General features: G+C 62.3%; 1 protein-coding gene across 1 annotated transcript in view; it reads right to left on the bottom strand.

Annotated features, from left to right (window-relative positions):
- Positions 1–9,038, bottom strand: part of ISG15 (ISG15 ubiquitin like modifier) — a 112,017-nt gene extending 102,979 nt beyond the window's left edge. Inside the window, exon 1 of the mRNA XM_050786676.1 lies at positions 9,029–9,038. The gene's annotated coding sequence lies outside the window, so the exon portion shown is untranslated. The remainder of the gene's footprint in view (positions 1–9,028) is intronic.
- Between the last annotated feature and the right edge of the window lie 776 nt (positions 9,039–9,814).

Here is a 9,814-nt window from a genome sequence, read left to right as displayed (position 1 = left end):
CTGTGGTGCAATGGCGCGATCTTGGCTCACCATAACCTCTGCCTCCCGGGTTCAAGTGATTCTCCTGCCTCAGCCTCCCGAGTAGCTGGAATTACAGGCATGCACCACCACGCCGGGCTAATTTTGTATTTTTTTTAGTAGAGATGGGGTTTCTCCATGTTGGTCAGGCTGGTCTTGAACTCCCGACCTCAGGTGATTCTCCTGCCTCGGCCTCCCACAGTGCTGGGATTACAGGCGTGAGCCACTGCACCCGGCCCTCTAGTTTCCTTTCATGTGAAAATGCTCACTGGGGCTCACTCTCACCTGCTCTCACCTCACACCTCAGCCTCCCCAGACTCCCAGCTTGGTCTCCTCCCCTGAAGGAGAAGCCTGAACACACCTGGATCGCCATGCCTGCACCACAGCCCGGACACTCGGGGCAGTGAGCGGGGCGGTGAGCAGGGCATTCGCAGGGCTCTGCCTCCGTTGTTCCCCAGCCTTGCTCACCTGGTGACCCTGGTGGGGGGGTCTGGCTGCTCCCTCCTGCCTGGACGTCTGTCCCCACTGGTGACCCTGGTGGGGGGGTCTGGCTGCTTCCTCCTGCCTGGACGTCTGTCCCCACTGGTGTGCTCACAACAGTGCCCTGCGGGGCTCTCACAGGTGTTTTCTAAGGGGCCTGGGTGGGGCCCGGGCAACTTGCTGGACAACAGACCCTCAACCCATCCCCTGCCAACCTAGCTCAGCCCTGAGCTCCTGGCAAGGGATGAGACAGCCTGAACTTCAGCCGGGGGGGAGTGCGGGGGCTGCCATCAGGGGCCTGCTGCTCCCTGTGCACCGAAGGTGGGTCACCTGTTTCTTCCTCCAGGACCTCAGGCATCCCCTGTTACCCAGGGTGGTGGCCCCACTGCAGGGGCCAGGACAGGGGTGGAGGGTGGACGGCACTCCCACTGTGAATGCCCTGGATGGGTCCTTTCCTCTCCGAAGGCTTCGTCACCACGGCCCAGGTGACAGGAGGCTGTCATTGTGAAGGAAATTTAACCTTGGAAAACCCTCAGGAGAGCAGTGAAGCCTCAGGATGCTGGATTTGTTACCCGGAAGTGCACTCTGGGCTGGGGGCAGCAGCTGCGGTCATAACACGTGTGCCACACCAGGAGACCCGTCTGGCAATGTGTGGCAGGCTGGCAGCACCTGGCTTTGGCTTGCTTGGAGTGGACGTTGGAGCAAGTGGCCCGGTCTCAGCCTGACACTGCCCGGCACTGCCACTGTCAGGGTGGGGGGTGGTCTAAGGGCGGGCTCGGGGTGGGGGGTGGTCTAAGGGCGGGCTCGGGGTGGGGGGGCTCCAGGGCGGGCTCGGGGTGTGGGGTGTCTCCAGGGCGGGCTCAGGGTGGGGGGTGGTCTCCAGCGCCTTCTGGTTGAAGGAGCATATGGTACATGGTCTCAAGCAGGCCCCAGGATCCCTGACCCACAGGCAGGCCCAGGCCTTGGCTCACAGCCCGCAGATGAGCAGGCAGAGGAGATCAGGACGGGGTGGACCAGAGCAGGCAGGGGGCCCTGGACAGAAGGAGATAGAAGGGGGCGTGAGGGGCCGTCTCCTTGGGTTTGGGTCTTAAACAGGGGGTGGTTTTCTCTGTTTGAGGGGCAGCCTGCACCCAGAGGCTCCAATGGGCGTGTTTTGAGGGGGCAGGGGAATCTCTTTACCAGAGCTCCCCGGGGACAGGGCCCGTTCCAAAGGCCACCTCTCTCAGTGCAGCCAGCAGCAGGGCAGAGCTCTGGGGACCCCAAGCTGGAGGCCCACACGGGCGGGAGACACTGCCTCCGGCCACCCCGGGGAGCCAGAGTGTAGAGTCACTCACAGCGTGGCCCCCTCCCTGCCAGGCACAGTCCACAGAGGCAGCTGCTTTGGGAAGTTTGGTGCCAGACACCCGCAAGCCTCTGCCTGGGGCATCGCCTCCCGCACCCTTCGCTGTCTGAAAGGGCAGCTCTCCTGAGCCAGGCCTGCGCCATCTCCTTTAGGCTCCTGCAGTTCCTCTGTCGCCTCCACACTGCTCCAAGCAGGGGTGTTGGATCTGTCATTTGCTGACATTAACCATTAAGCTGAGTCTCCACCGTCTGCAGGATGAACACACATTTCATTATTTCTCCGATTCCTTCAACCGTCACTGAGCCTATCTCTGTGCCAGGCGCAGAGCTGCAGACCCAGGAAGACAGTGGTGAGCAGTTCACACAGCCCTTCTTCCTGGTGTGGAGTGGAGAAAAGGAAGCTTGCGCCTGGGGTGTGCAGACCCACCTTCTGCCAAAGCCTCCCGAGCCGCGCCGTTCAGGAAGGGGCGACCGCCCTCACCCCAGAGCAGCCTTTGCACTTTGGCCTTCCTTCACGTAGACACCAGTCCCCTCTGTCTAATTCTTTTCATCCCTGGTGCCAATTTCAAATGCCACTTCCTCCATGAAGCCTCCCTGGATCCCTCCAGTCAGAATGAGTCCATTGTCCTCGAGCTTTTGAACCCACATCCTGGCATTTCCAGAACTGGGCGTGCTGGCTGACACAGGAACCCTGTCTTCATAACTGGACTGTAGGCCCCACAGGGGTCTCGTCTCTGCTCCAGGGGCCAGCCGGCACCCAGGAGGTCTTGGAAAAAGTGTCCCAATGGCTCAGCACTTTACAGTCAACATCTCAGATGACCCTGCAGCCACTGTGAGGTGGGTGCTGGTTCCACCTCCTGCACAGGTGCCAGCTGGCAGGTGGTGGAGGAGGTTTGAGGCCTGATCCTCTGGACCTCTGTGGTTTAATCAAAGGAGCCCACAGCTGCTCTGGGCCACGGCTCCTCCGGAGCTCATCACTGTGACTATTCATTAACCCCTTAGTTATCAGCTAGGACTTCACAGAGATTCCCGGGCTGAAAGTGAAAGCAAGCAGGGGATCCAGGAGCACCTGGAGGAGGCGCTGGGTGCTGTCCAGCTGCCTGGGCCTGAGCTGAGAGCTGCTGATCTCTGGACATCTTAAGGTCCAGGGCTGCCAAAGGCTGCTTTGTCCTGCGGACGCACGGCCATGGGTGTACTACGTGTTCGGTCACTGACAATGTAAAGCTCCTTATTCTCGGTTTCATCCTCTGGAAAAATGGGGATAAAATACTTGGCTTGTACAATTGATACATTCTAGATGTTGACCAGCAGATAGTGGTTGCCCAATAAATTGCAAACACGATTGTTTTTGATGATTTTTATTACTGAAAATCTACACACTATACAAATCCAGCATTTAATCTAGAGAGTCTGCCCCACATGTGCCCCCAGGAGCTGCCTGCTTCCCTCCCTCTGCACCAGGCTGAGCTCCCAGATACCCCATCTTCCCTGGATCCCTCTGTGGCTCCCCCGCTCTTCTCATTCCTCCTGGCGACACACCTCCACTCTGCCACCTGCCTAGCGCCCACCTGGGCCACCACATCCGGACCCCACGTCCCAGATGGTCTCCCTCAGCCCCCAGGCCCCCTGAGCACAAGCACACACAGAATCGTGCACACGCGTGCTTTTACCAAGGGCACACATCAGACACATACAAATCCACTGACTTGCCCTTAGCAGGCTGTGCGTGAGCACAAAGGCACAGCTCACCAGGTTTCTCTGGCCCAAGCCTGGGAACCCTGAGCGGGGAGCCCCACCCCATGCCGCGTGCTGGCTCTAGACTGGTGCCATTTATCACCGGCCTAGGATGAGTAATTTCATCGTGAACACAGTTCAGGGTGATAGATGAGCGAGTGGGGGCAGGTGATCGCCGTGCTGTCTGCCCACCCCAGAGGGAGGCTGGAAGGAGACTCCTGCCTGTTTCTAACAGGGTGGTGGCCCAGGAGGGGCACGTGGAGGGAGGAGCCCCTGTCAGGGAGGCTGGCACAGCCAGAGTGGGGCAGGGAGGCAGAGGTCACAGGCCTGGTCTCATCCATGTCCCGGGCCTTGTGAGGACCATGAGGCAGAGCCCACGCAGGGAGACGTGGCCATCCCCCAAATCCTGCTCAGGGCTGAGGTCCCAGGGGCCCTATGCTGTAGGAGGATGGGGACAAGCAGGTGTGCGGCTCCTGTGTCCAGATAGAAGAAAAGGAGAGTTTCCGCTGAACACCGCCACCATCCTTTCCCGGAGTCCTAACCTCACCTTTGGGTCACAGTCAAGCTCTGTGAATTGACATCTTTTCAACAGTGCTGGCCTCACTGCAGGTGCAGCTACACTGCCCACAAGGAGGAAGACTTTATCTGCTGACCAGGCACATGTGCAGTGGCAGGGCTGGGCTTTCTGGAACCTCTACCACACTGTGGCCTGCCCAGCTGCCCACAGGACTGAGGGCCTGGCAGCCTGGCAGGCATGCCCACCTCTAAAGTCCCCGGCCTCAGTGGGGAGGCTGAGGGCAGGCACAGGGCGCCCAGCGGATGAGCCCATCCCTGGCTGTCTGTTCAGGGCCTGCCAGGTTCCTCGGCCCGGGAGGGAGCCTGAGGGGCCTGGCTGGTTACCAGACACCCCCCTAGCTGCTCAACCAGGACCCCTCCAGATGCCACGGCAAGCTCCCCAGGTGTCGCAAAGAGTCCCAGGCCCCTCAGGGTGAGGTCGACCAGTCCCCCCACCCCCAGCAATTGATCAAAGCAGGGCTCCCACCCCAGCTCCAGGGACCAGGCAGGTCGGGACCACAGAAGCAGCCCCGGGAGACCCCGCTGGGGCCGGGAGGGGCCACCCGGGCTGGCGGCGCCGTCAGGCACCCGCAGTCACTGCGGCTGACAGGAGATGGGGGCCCCCCCTCCGCGGGCGCGGGGCCGCCGTGGGCAGCAGAGGCGCCAGGGCGTCCGGGAAGTCTGGGCCCGCAGCTGCCCCCGGGTCCTGCGCGCGCCGAGCCAATCCCGAGCCAGTCGCGCCCCCGCCAACCCCCCACCCCCATCCCCGCCGTAACCCTTCCCTCTCCGCAGCGGCCCGGTGCTGGCGCGGTGCGGGGGTTCCGGGTCTCTGCCCAGGCAGAGGCGGAGCTGCGGGTCCCAGCGCCAGGACCAGCCCAGCCGCGCCGCCGCCCTGGACGCCGCCCCCGCACACGACCCCCACCCGTGCCAGGCCCACCCTTGGTCCTTCCTCCGGGCCTTGGAGATAGCAGTGATGACACCAAAAACGACCGCCGCATTTACGAGCATCAGTGCACCCGGGGACCTGATTCAGTGCCCTTCATGAATCCCTGTGGCCCAGGAAATGGGCTGAACAGAATCCCACCTGCTGCAGGGCCAAATCCCCTCCCTTCCCCTGGCCCCTCATTCCCTCCCTCCTGTCCTCTCCTCCCCTCCCACCTGCCCCCTCATTCCCTTCCCTTCCCCTCCCCTCCCACTTGTCCCCTCTCCCCTCCCACCTTTCCCTCATTCCCCCCCACTCCTACTCCCCTCTCTCCTCCCCACTCCCCTTCATCCCCTCCCCCTACTCCCCTCTCTCCTGTCTCCTCTCCTCCACCCACTCCTCCCCTCCCCCTTTCCCTCATTCCCTCCCCCGTCCCTCCTCCCCTTCCCCGTCTCCTCTCCCCTCCCTCTGTCCCCTCGCCTGCCCCTTCCTCCTCTCCCTCTTGCCCTCCAGTATCTTTGCCGCCTCCTCCCTTTGCAGACACACTGCACACAGGCCTCTCCCGGGCCCTGCTTTCCTTTGAACCATACCTTGTCTCTCTTCCCATTTTCGGGAAAACTTCCAAAGAATTGGCTGTGGCGGACACCCTATCTTTCTGGCTCTGTGAACTTCCCCTTCCAGCTCCTGCCCCCACCAGCCTGCACCCCTGTTCTGACAGGCCGTCTGCACCTCTCGGTGCCTGCCCTCCTGACCGCCGTCCTGTGGGCCTGGCCTGTTCCATGCCTTCTGTCCATGAACCTGCTGTCCACGTTGTGCTGCCCTCCAGCTTGGCCACACTGGTTCCTGCTGCCTGCAGCTTCCATTCTAATAGGCGTGGGGCGGATTGCAAACAAATCAACTAACGAATACATAAGAAAGGTAGGGTGATTGTCACTGGGTCAGTGCCTGCTGGGTAAGGCCCCATCCTGACAGGTGACCTGTGAGCCTAGATCCTTCAGGTGGAAGGAGCGGCCTGGGAAGTCCCGGGGGGATTGGCGAGCAGGGGGCAGGGAGCGGGTGATGGGCCCTCCTCCCAGGTCGGGGAGGGTCTGCACTCTCTTGCCTGGTCAGAAGGACTGGGCAGGAGGGAGGTGAAGAGGGTGTTTCTTAGCCCTGCGGGATCCCCTTGGAGAGGAAGTTTTCCTGAGAAAGGGAGGGTCCCACGGAGGAAGAGTCAACTCCAGATGCTCCCTAAGCCCAGAGAACATGGATTCCAGGAGGTAAAATCAGGTGTGCCCACAGCCTCACCTCTCCTCCTTGTCCCTTGAGGGTGGGCCAGTGACCCCAGCCCTTCTGGCCAGTGCAAGAGGCCACAGGGCCTGACATTCGCATCATGGAAAGAAGATTTTCTTTTCTTTTCTTTCTTTTTGAGACAGAGTCTCCCTCTGTTGCCCAGGCTGGAGTGCAGTGGTGTGATCTCGGCTCACTGCAATCTCCATCCCTTGGGTTCAAGCGATTCTCTCACCTCAGCCTCCCCAGTAGCTGGGATTATGGGCGTGCACTAGCACGCCATGCTAATTTTTGTATTTTTAGTAGAGAGATGAGGTTTTGCCATGTTGGCCAGGCTGGTCCTGAACTCCTGACCTCAAATGATCCACCCACCTTGGCCTCCCAAAGTGCTGGGATTACAGGTGTGAGCCACCACGTCCAATCAATTTTTTTTTTAAGATAGGGTCTTGCTCTGCCACCCAGGCTGACATGCAGTGGTACAGTCTTGGCTCGCTGCATTCTGGGAAAGGAGAGTGTAACAGGACTTTAAGGAACGAAGCCTTTCAATGGCCGGAGAGACAGAAAAGTCTTAGGGAGGCAGGGGAAAATGAGAGGCCTCAGAGCCAGGCTCCCAGGACCACGGGGGCTCAGCCTTCTCACCGGTGGAGGTGCACCCAGCCCATGCTCCCTGCACGTCGGGCTGCATCGGGTGTGGGTGAATGAGTGTGCTTCAGGGGAGGTGAAGCAGACTCTGGCACTGGCTGTTCTGTCTGTGGCTAAGGAGAGTGCCCAGGACGTGTGCAGCCTGCAGGGGTGGCAGGACACCAGCTGCAGAGACACCTCCTGTGCTGCCCTCAGGTCGGCTCCAGCCTCTCTTCGCGGCTCCTGTGCACTTCCGGTGGGGGCCGGCTGAGTTGAAGGGGAGAGGTGGCTGAGTTTCCGGCGTGTCCTAGCCAGCTCCCCTTCATGACCCCAGAGACCACCTTGCTCAGAGAGCTGCCCAGGGAGCTGCTGACTAGGGACCCCCACAGTTTTGCTGAGTGAGAAAGGGCTGAGGGTGAGAAGCAGGCAGGTGTGAAAGCCAGAGGGCATCTCTGGTTGCACACAGGATGTTCTCATCTCCAGCAGGAGAACAGCGGAGCCCAAGGGACTAAACATGGAAGAAGGTGAAATACCCAACCAAGGCCAGAGGCCAGGGTCCTGGTTAGGAAAGCTGGAGGCCCTGGCAGACGCAGTGGAGACACCTGGGCAGATATTCCTGAGTCCCCAGACTCTTCCCGGAGCCTCCGAGCCTGTGAAATCAGCTCCTCCTTGGGCACTGGGCCTGGGAAAAGGCCAGCTCACCGGCACATGCTGGGCTGCTGCAGGACACAGCTAGTCCTGGCAAGAGGGCAGGTAGGGTGGGGGGCTTTGACCCAAGAAGATGGCCCTGGGCTGCTCCCGGGGCTGCCCCTGAGGAGACTGAGCATGCTAAAGGCCAAGGTCTACCGCGGAGGCAGGGGTTGAAGCTCCAGGAGGCCCAGAAGGAGTGGGGCCAGCCTGGCAGCAGGCCAAGGGCAAGAGTGCCTGGTGGTGTGGATCTGGGTGGGGGCTTGGTGGGCCGGGTCAAGGGCAGGGCTGGGGGCCAGAAGGGTCCTACCCATGGTTCAGGGAGATGGGAGATGGGCTCAGTGAGGATTTCAGACGTGGGCCTTCATGCTCTCCTGGGGGGTGGAGGAAGCTGGTCGTGGTGGAGCCTGGGTGAGGGCAGAGGTGGGGAGAAAGGCGGAGGTGGAGGAGCCTGGAGGGAGGGGAAGCCATAGGCCACACCCCAGAAGACCCTGCTCCAGACCGGGGTGGGGTGGGCCCTGCAGCCAGCTTGACTTATTTATTCTTTTGAGATGAAATTCACATAACAAAATTAATGACGTTAAAGCAAACAATTTAGTGGCATTTAGTGCTTTCACCCTGTCCTGCAACCCTGACCTCCACCTCCTCTCAGAACACGTCCTCACCCTAAAGGGAACCAAACACATTAAGCAGTGGTCCCTGTTGCCTTCTCTCTCCAGCTCTGGCAACCACGATGTCTTTTCTGTATCTGTGGATTCCCTGTTCTGGACATTTTCACGTTTCCCAGGCTCGTCTCTGTCGCAGCGAGCGCCTGGGGATGATGTTCGCGCTGCGCACTGGGCCTCGCTTTGCTGGGAACGTTCGCGGCCTGCATTTGCCTGAGGCGTCTTCGGCCTTCCGGGGACTGCGCCCCGGAGGGGAATTTCTGGGCCTGTGGGAATTCCGTGCTCACCTTTCTGAGGAAGCTGCTTTTGCACCGCGGCTGCACCCAGCCCGACAATGCACGAGGGGGTCCAAGGCCTCCCCCTCCTCGGCGCACTTCTTTCTGCTTTTCTGAAATCACAGCCATTCTGGTGGATGTGCCTGGCTGGGTTTATGTCTGTTTTCTCGGTGAACGTGTGCGGGGGTTTCGGGGACAGGCGGAGACAGCAGTGAGGAATCGGCGGACGCCCGGGGGGCCCCCTCGCTGGGTGCCCTCCCAGGGTTCCCTGGGACGCGGCGGGGTGGGGAGGGGGCCCAACAGCCTCCCCCAACGAACGCCCCCCAACAGCCCCCACGTCACGAACGCCCCCCAACAGCCCCCCCAACGAACGTCCCCCAACAGCCCCCCCACGAACGCCCCCCAACAGCCCCCGTCACGAACGCCCCCCAACAGCCCCCCCAACGAACGCCCCCCAACAGCCCCCCGCCACGAACGCCCCCCAACAGCCCCCCCCCACGAACGCCCCCCAACAGCCCCCCCCCACGAACGCCCCCCAACAGCCCCCCCCACGAACGTCCCCCAACAGCCCCCCCCCCACGAACGTCCCCCAACAGCCCCCCCGTCACGAACGTCCCCCAACAGCCCCCCCCACGAACGCCCCCCAACAGCCCCCCCCCACGAACGCCCCCCAACAGCCCCCCCACGAACGCCCCCCAACAGCCCCCCCCACGAACGCCCCCCAACAGCCCCCCCCCACGAACGCCCCCCAACAGCCCCCCCACGAACGCCCCCCAACAGCCCCCCGTCACGAACGCCCCCCAACAGCCCCCCCACGAACGCCCCCCAACAGCCCCCCCACGAACGCCCCCCAACAGCCCTCCACGGCCACGAACGTCGCCCAACAGCCCCCCGCGGCCCTCCCGAAGCCCCCGGCACCCCCGACCCTCCGCCCCTCCCCTCACCCGCCTCCCCTGCACGTCCTCCCCGCGGCGGAGTCCGGCAACGCTCGGAACTAAATTTCCGCGGACGGATCCTCCTGGAACGTGAGCTCTTGACTTTGGTGTCCAGGAAAGACCCCGGCGCTCCGGGCACGTGGCCGTCCTGGCCGCGCCGCCGTCCTGGCCGCGCCGGTCTTTGTGTTCGCGTTTCCGCCGCGGGGTCGCGGGAGGCGGCGGCGCGAGGGGCTGTGGCGCCCCCTGGTGGCGGAGTGCGGCCTGCGCCGGGCGCTGCTGAAGCGGCCACGCGCGGAGGAGGCGGCCACGCGC

This window comes from Macaca thibetana, chromosome 1 (assembly GCF_024542745.1).
Source record: "Macaca thibetana thibetana isolate TM-01 chromosome 1, ASM2454274v1, whole genome shotgun sequence".
NCBI lineage: Eukaryota > Metazoa > Chordata > Mammalia > Primates > Cercopithecidae > Macaca > Macaca thibetana.
Note: the sequence above shows the minus strand (reverse complement) of the source record. Positions and strands in the feature narration are given on the sequence as shown.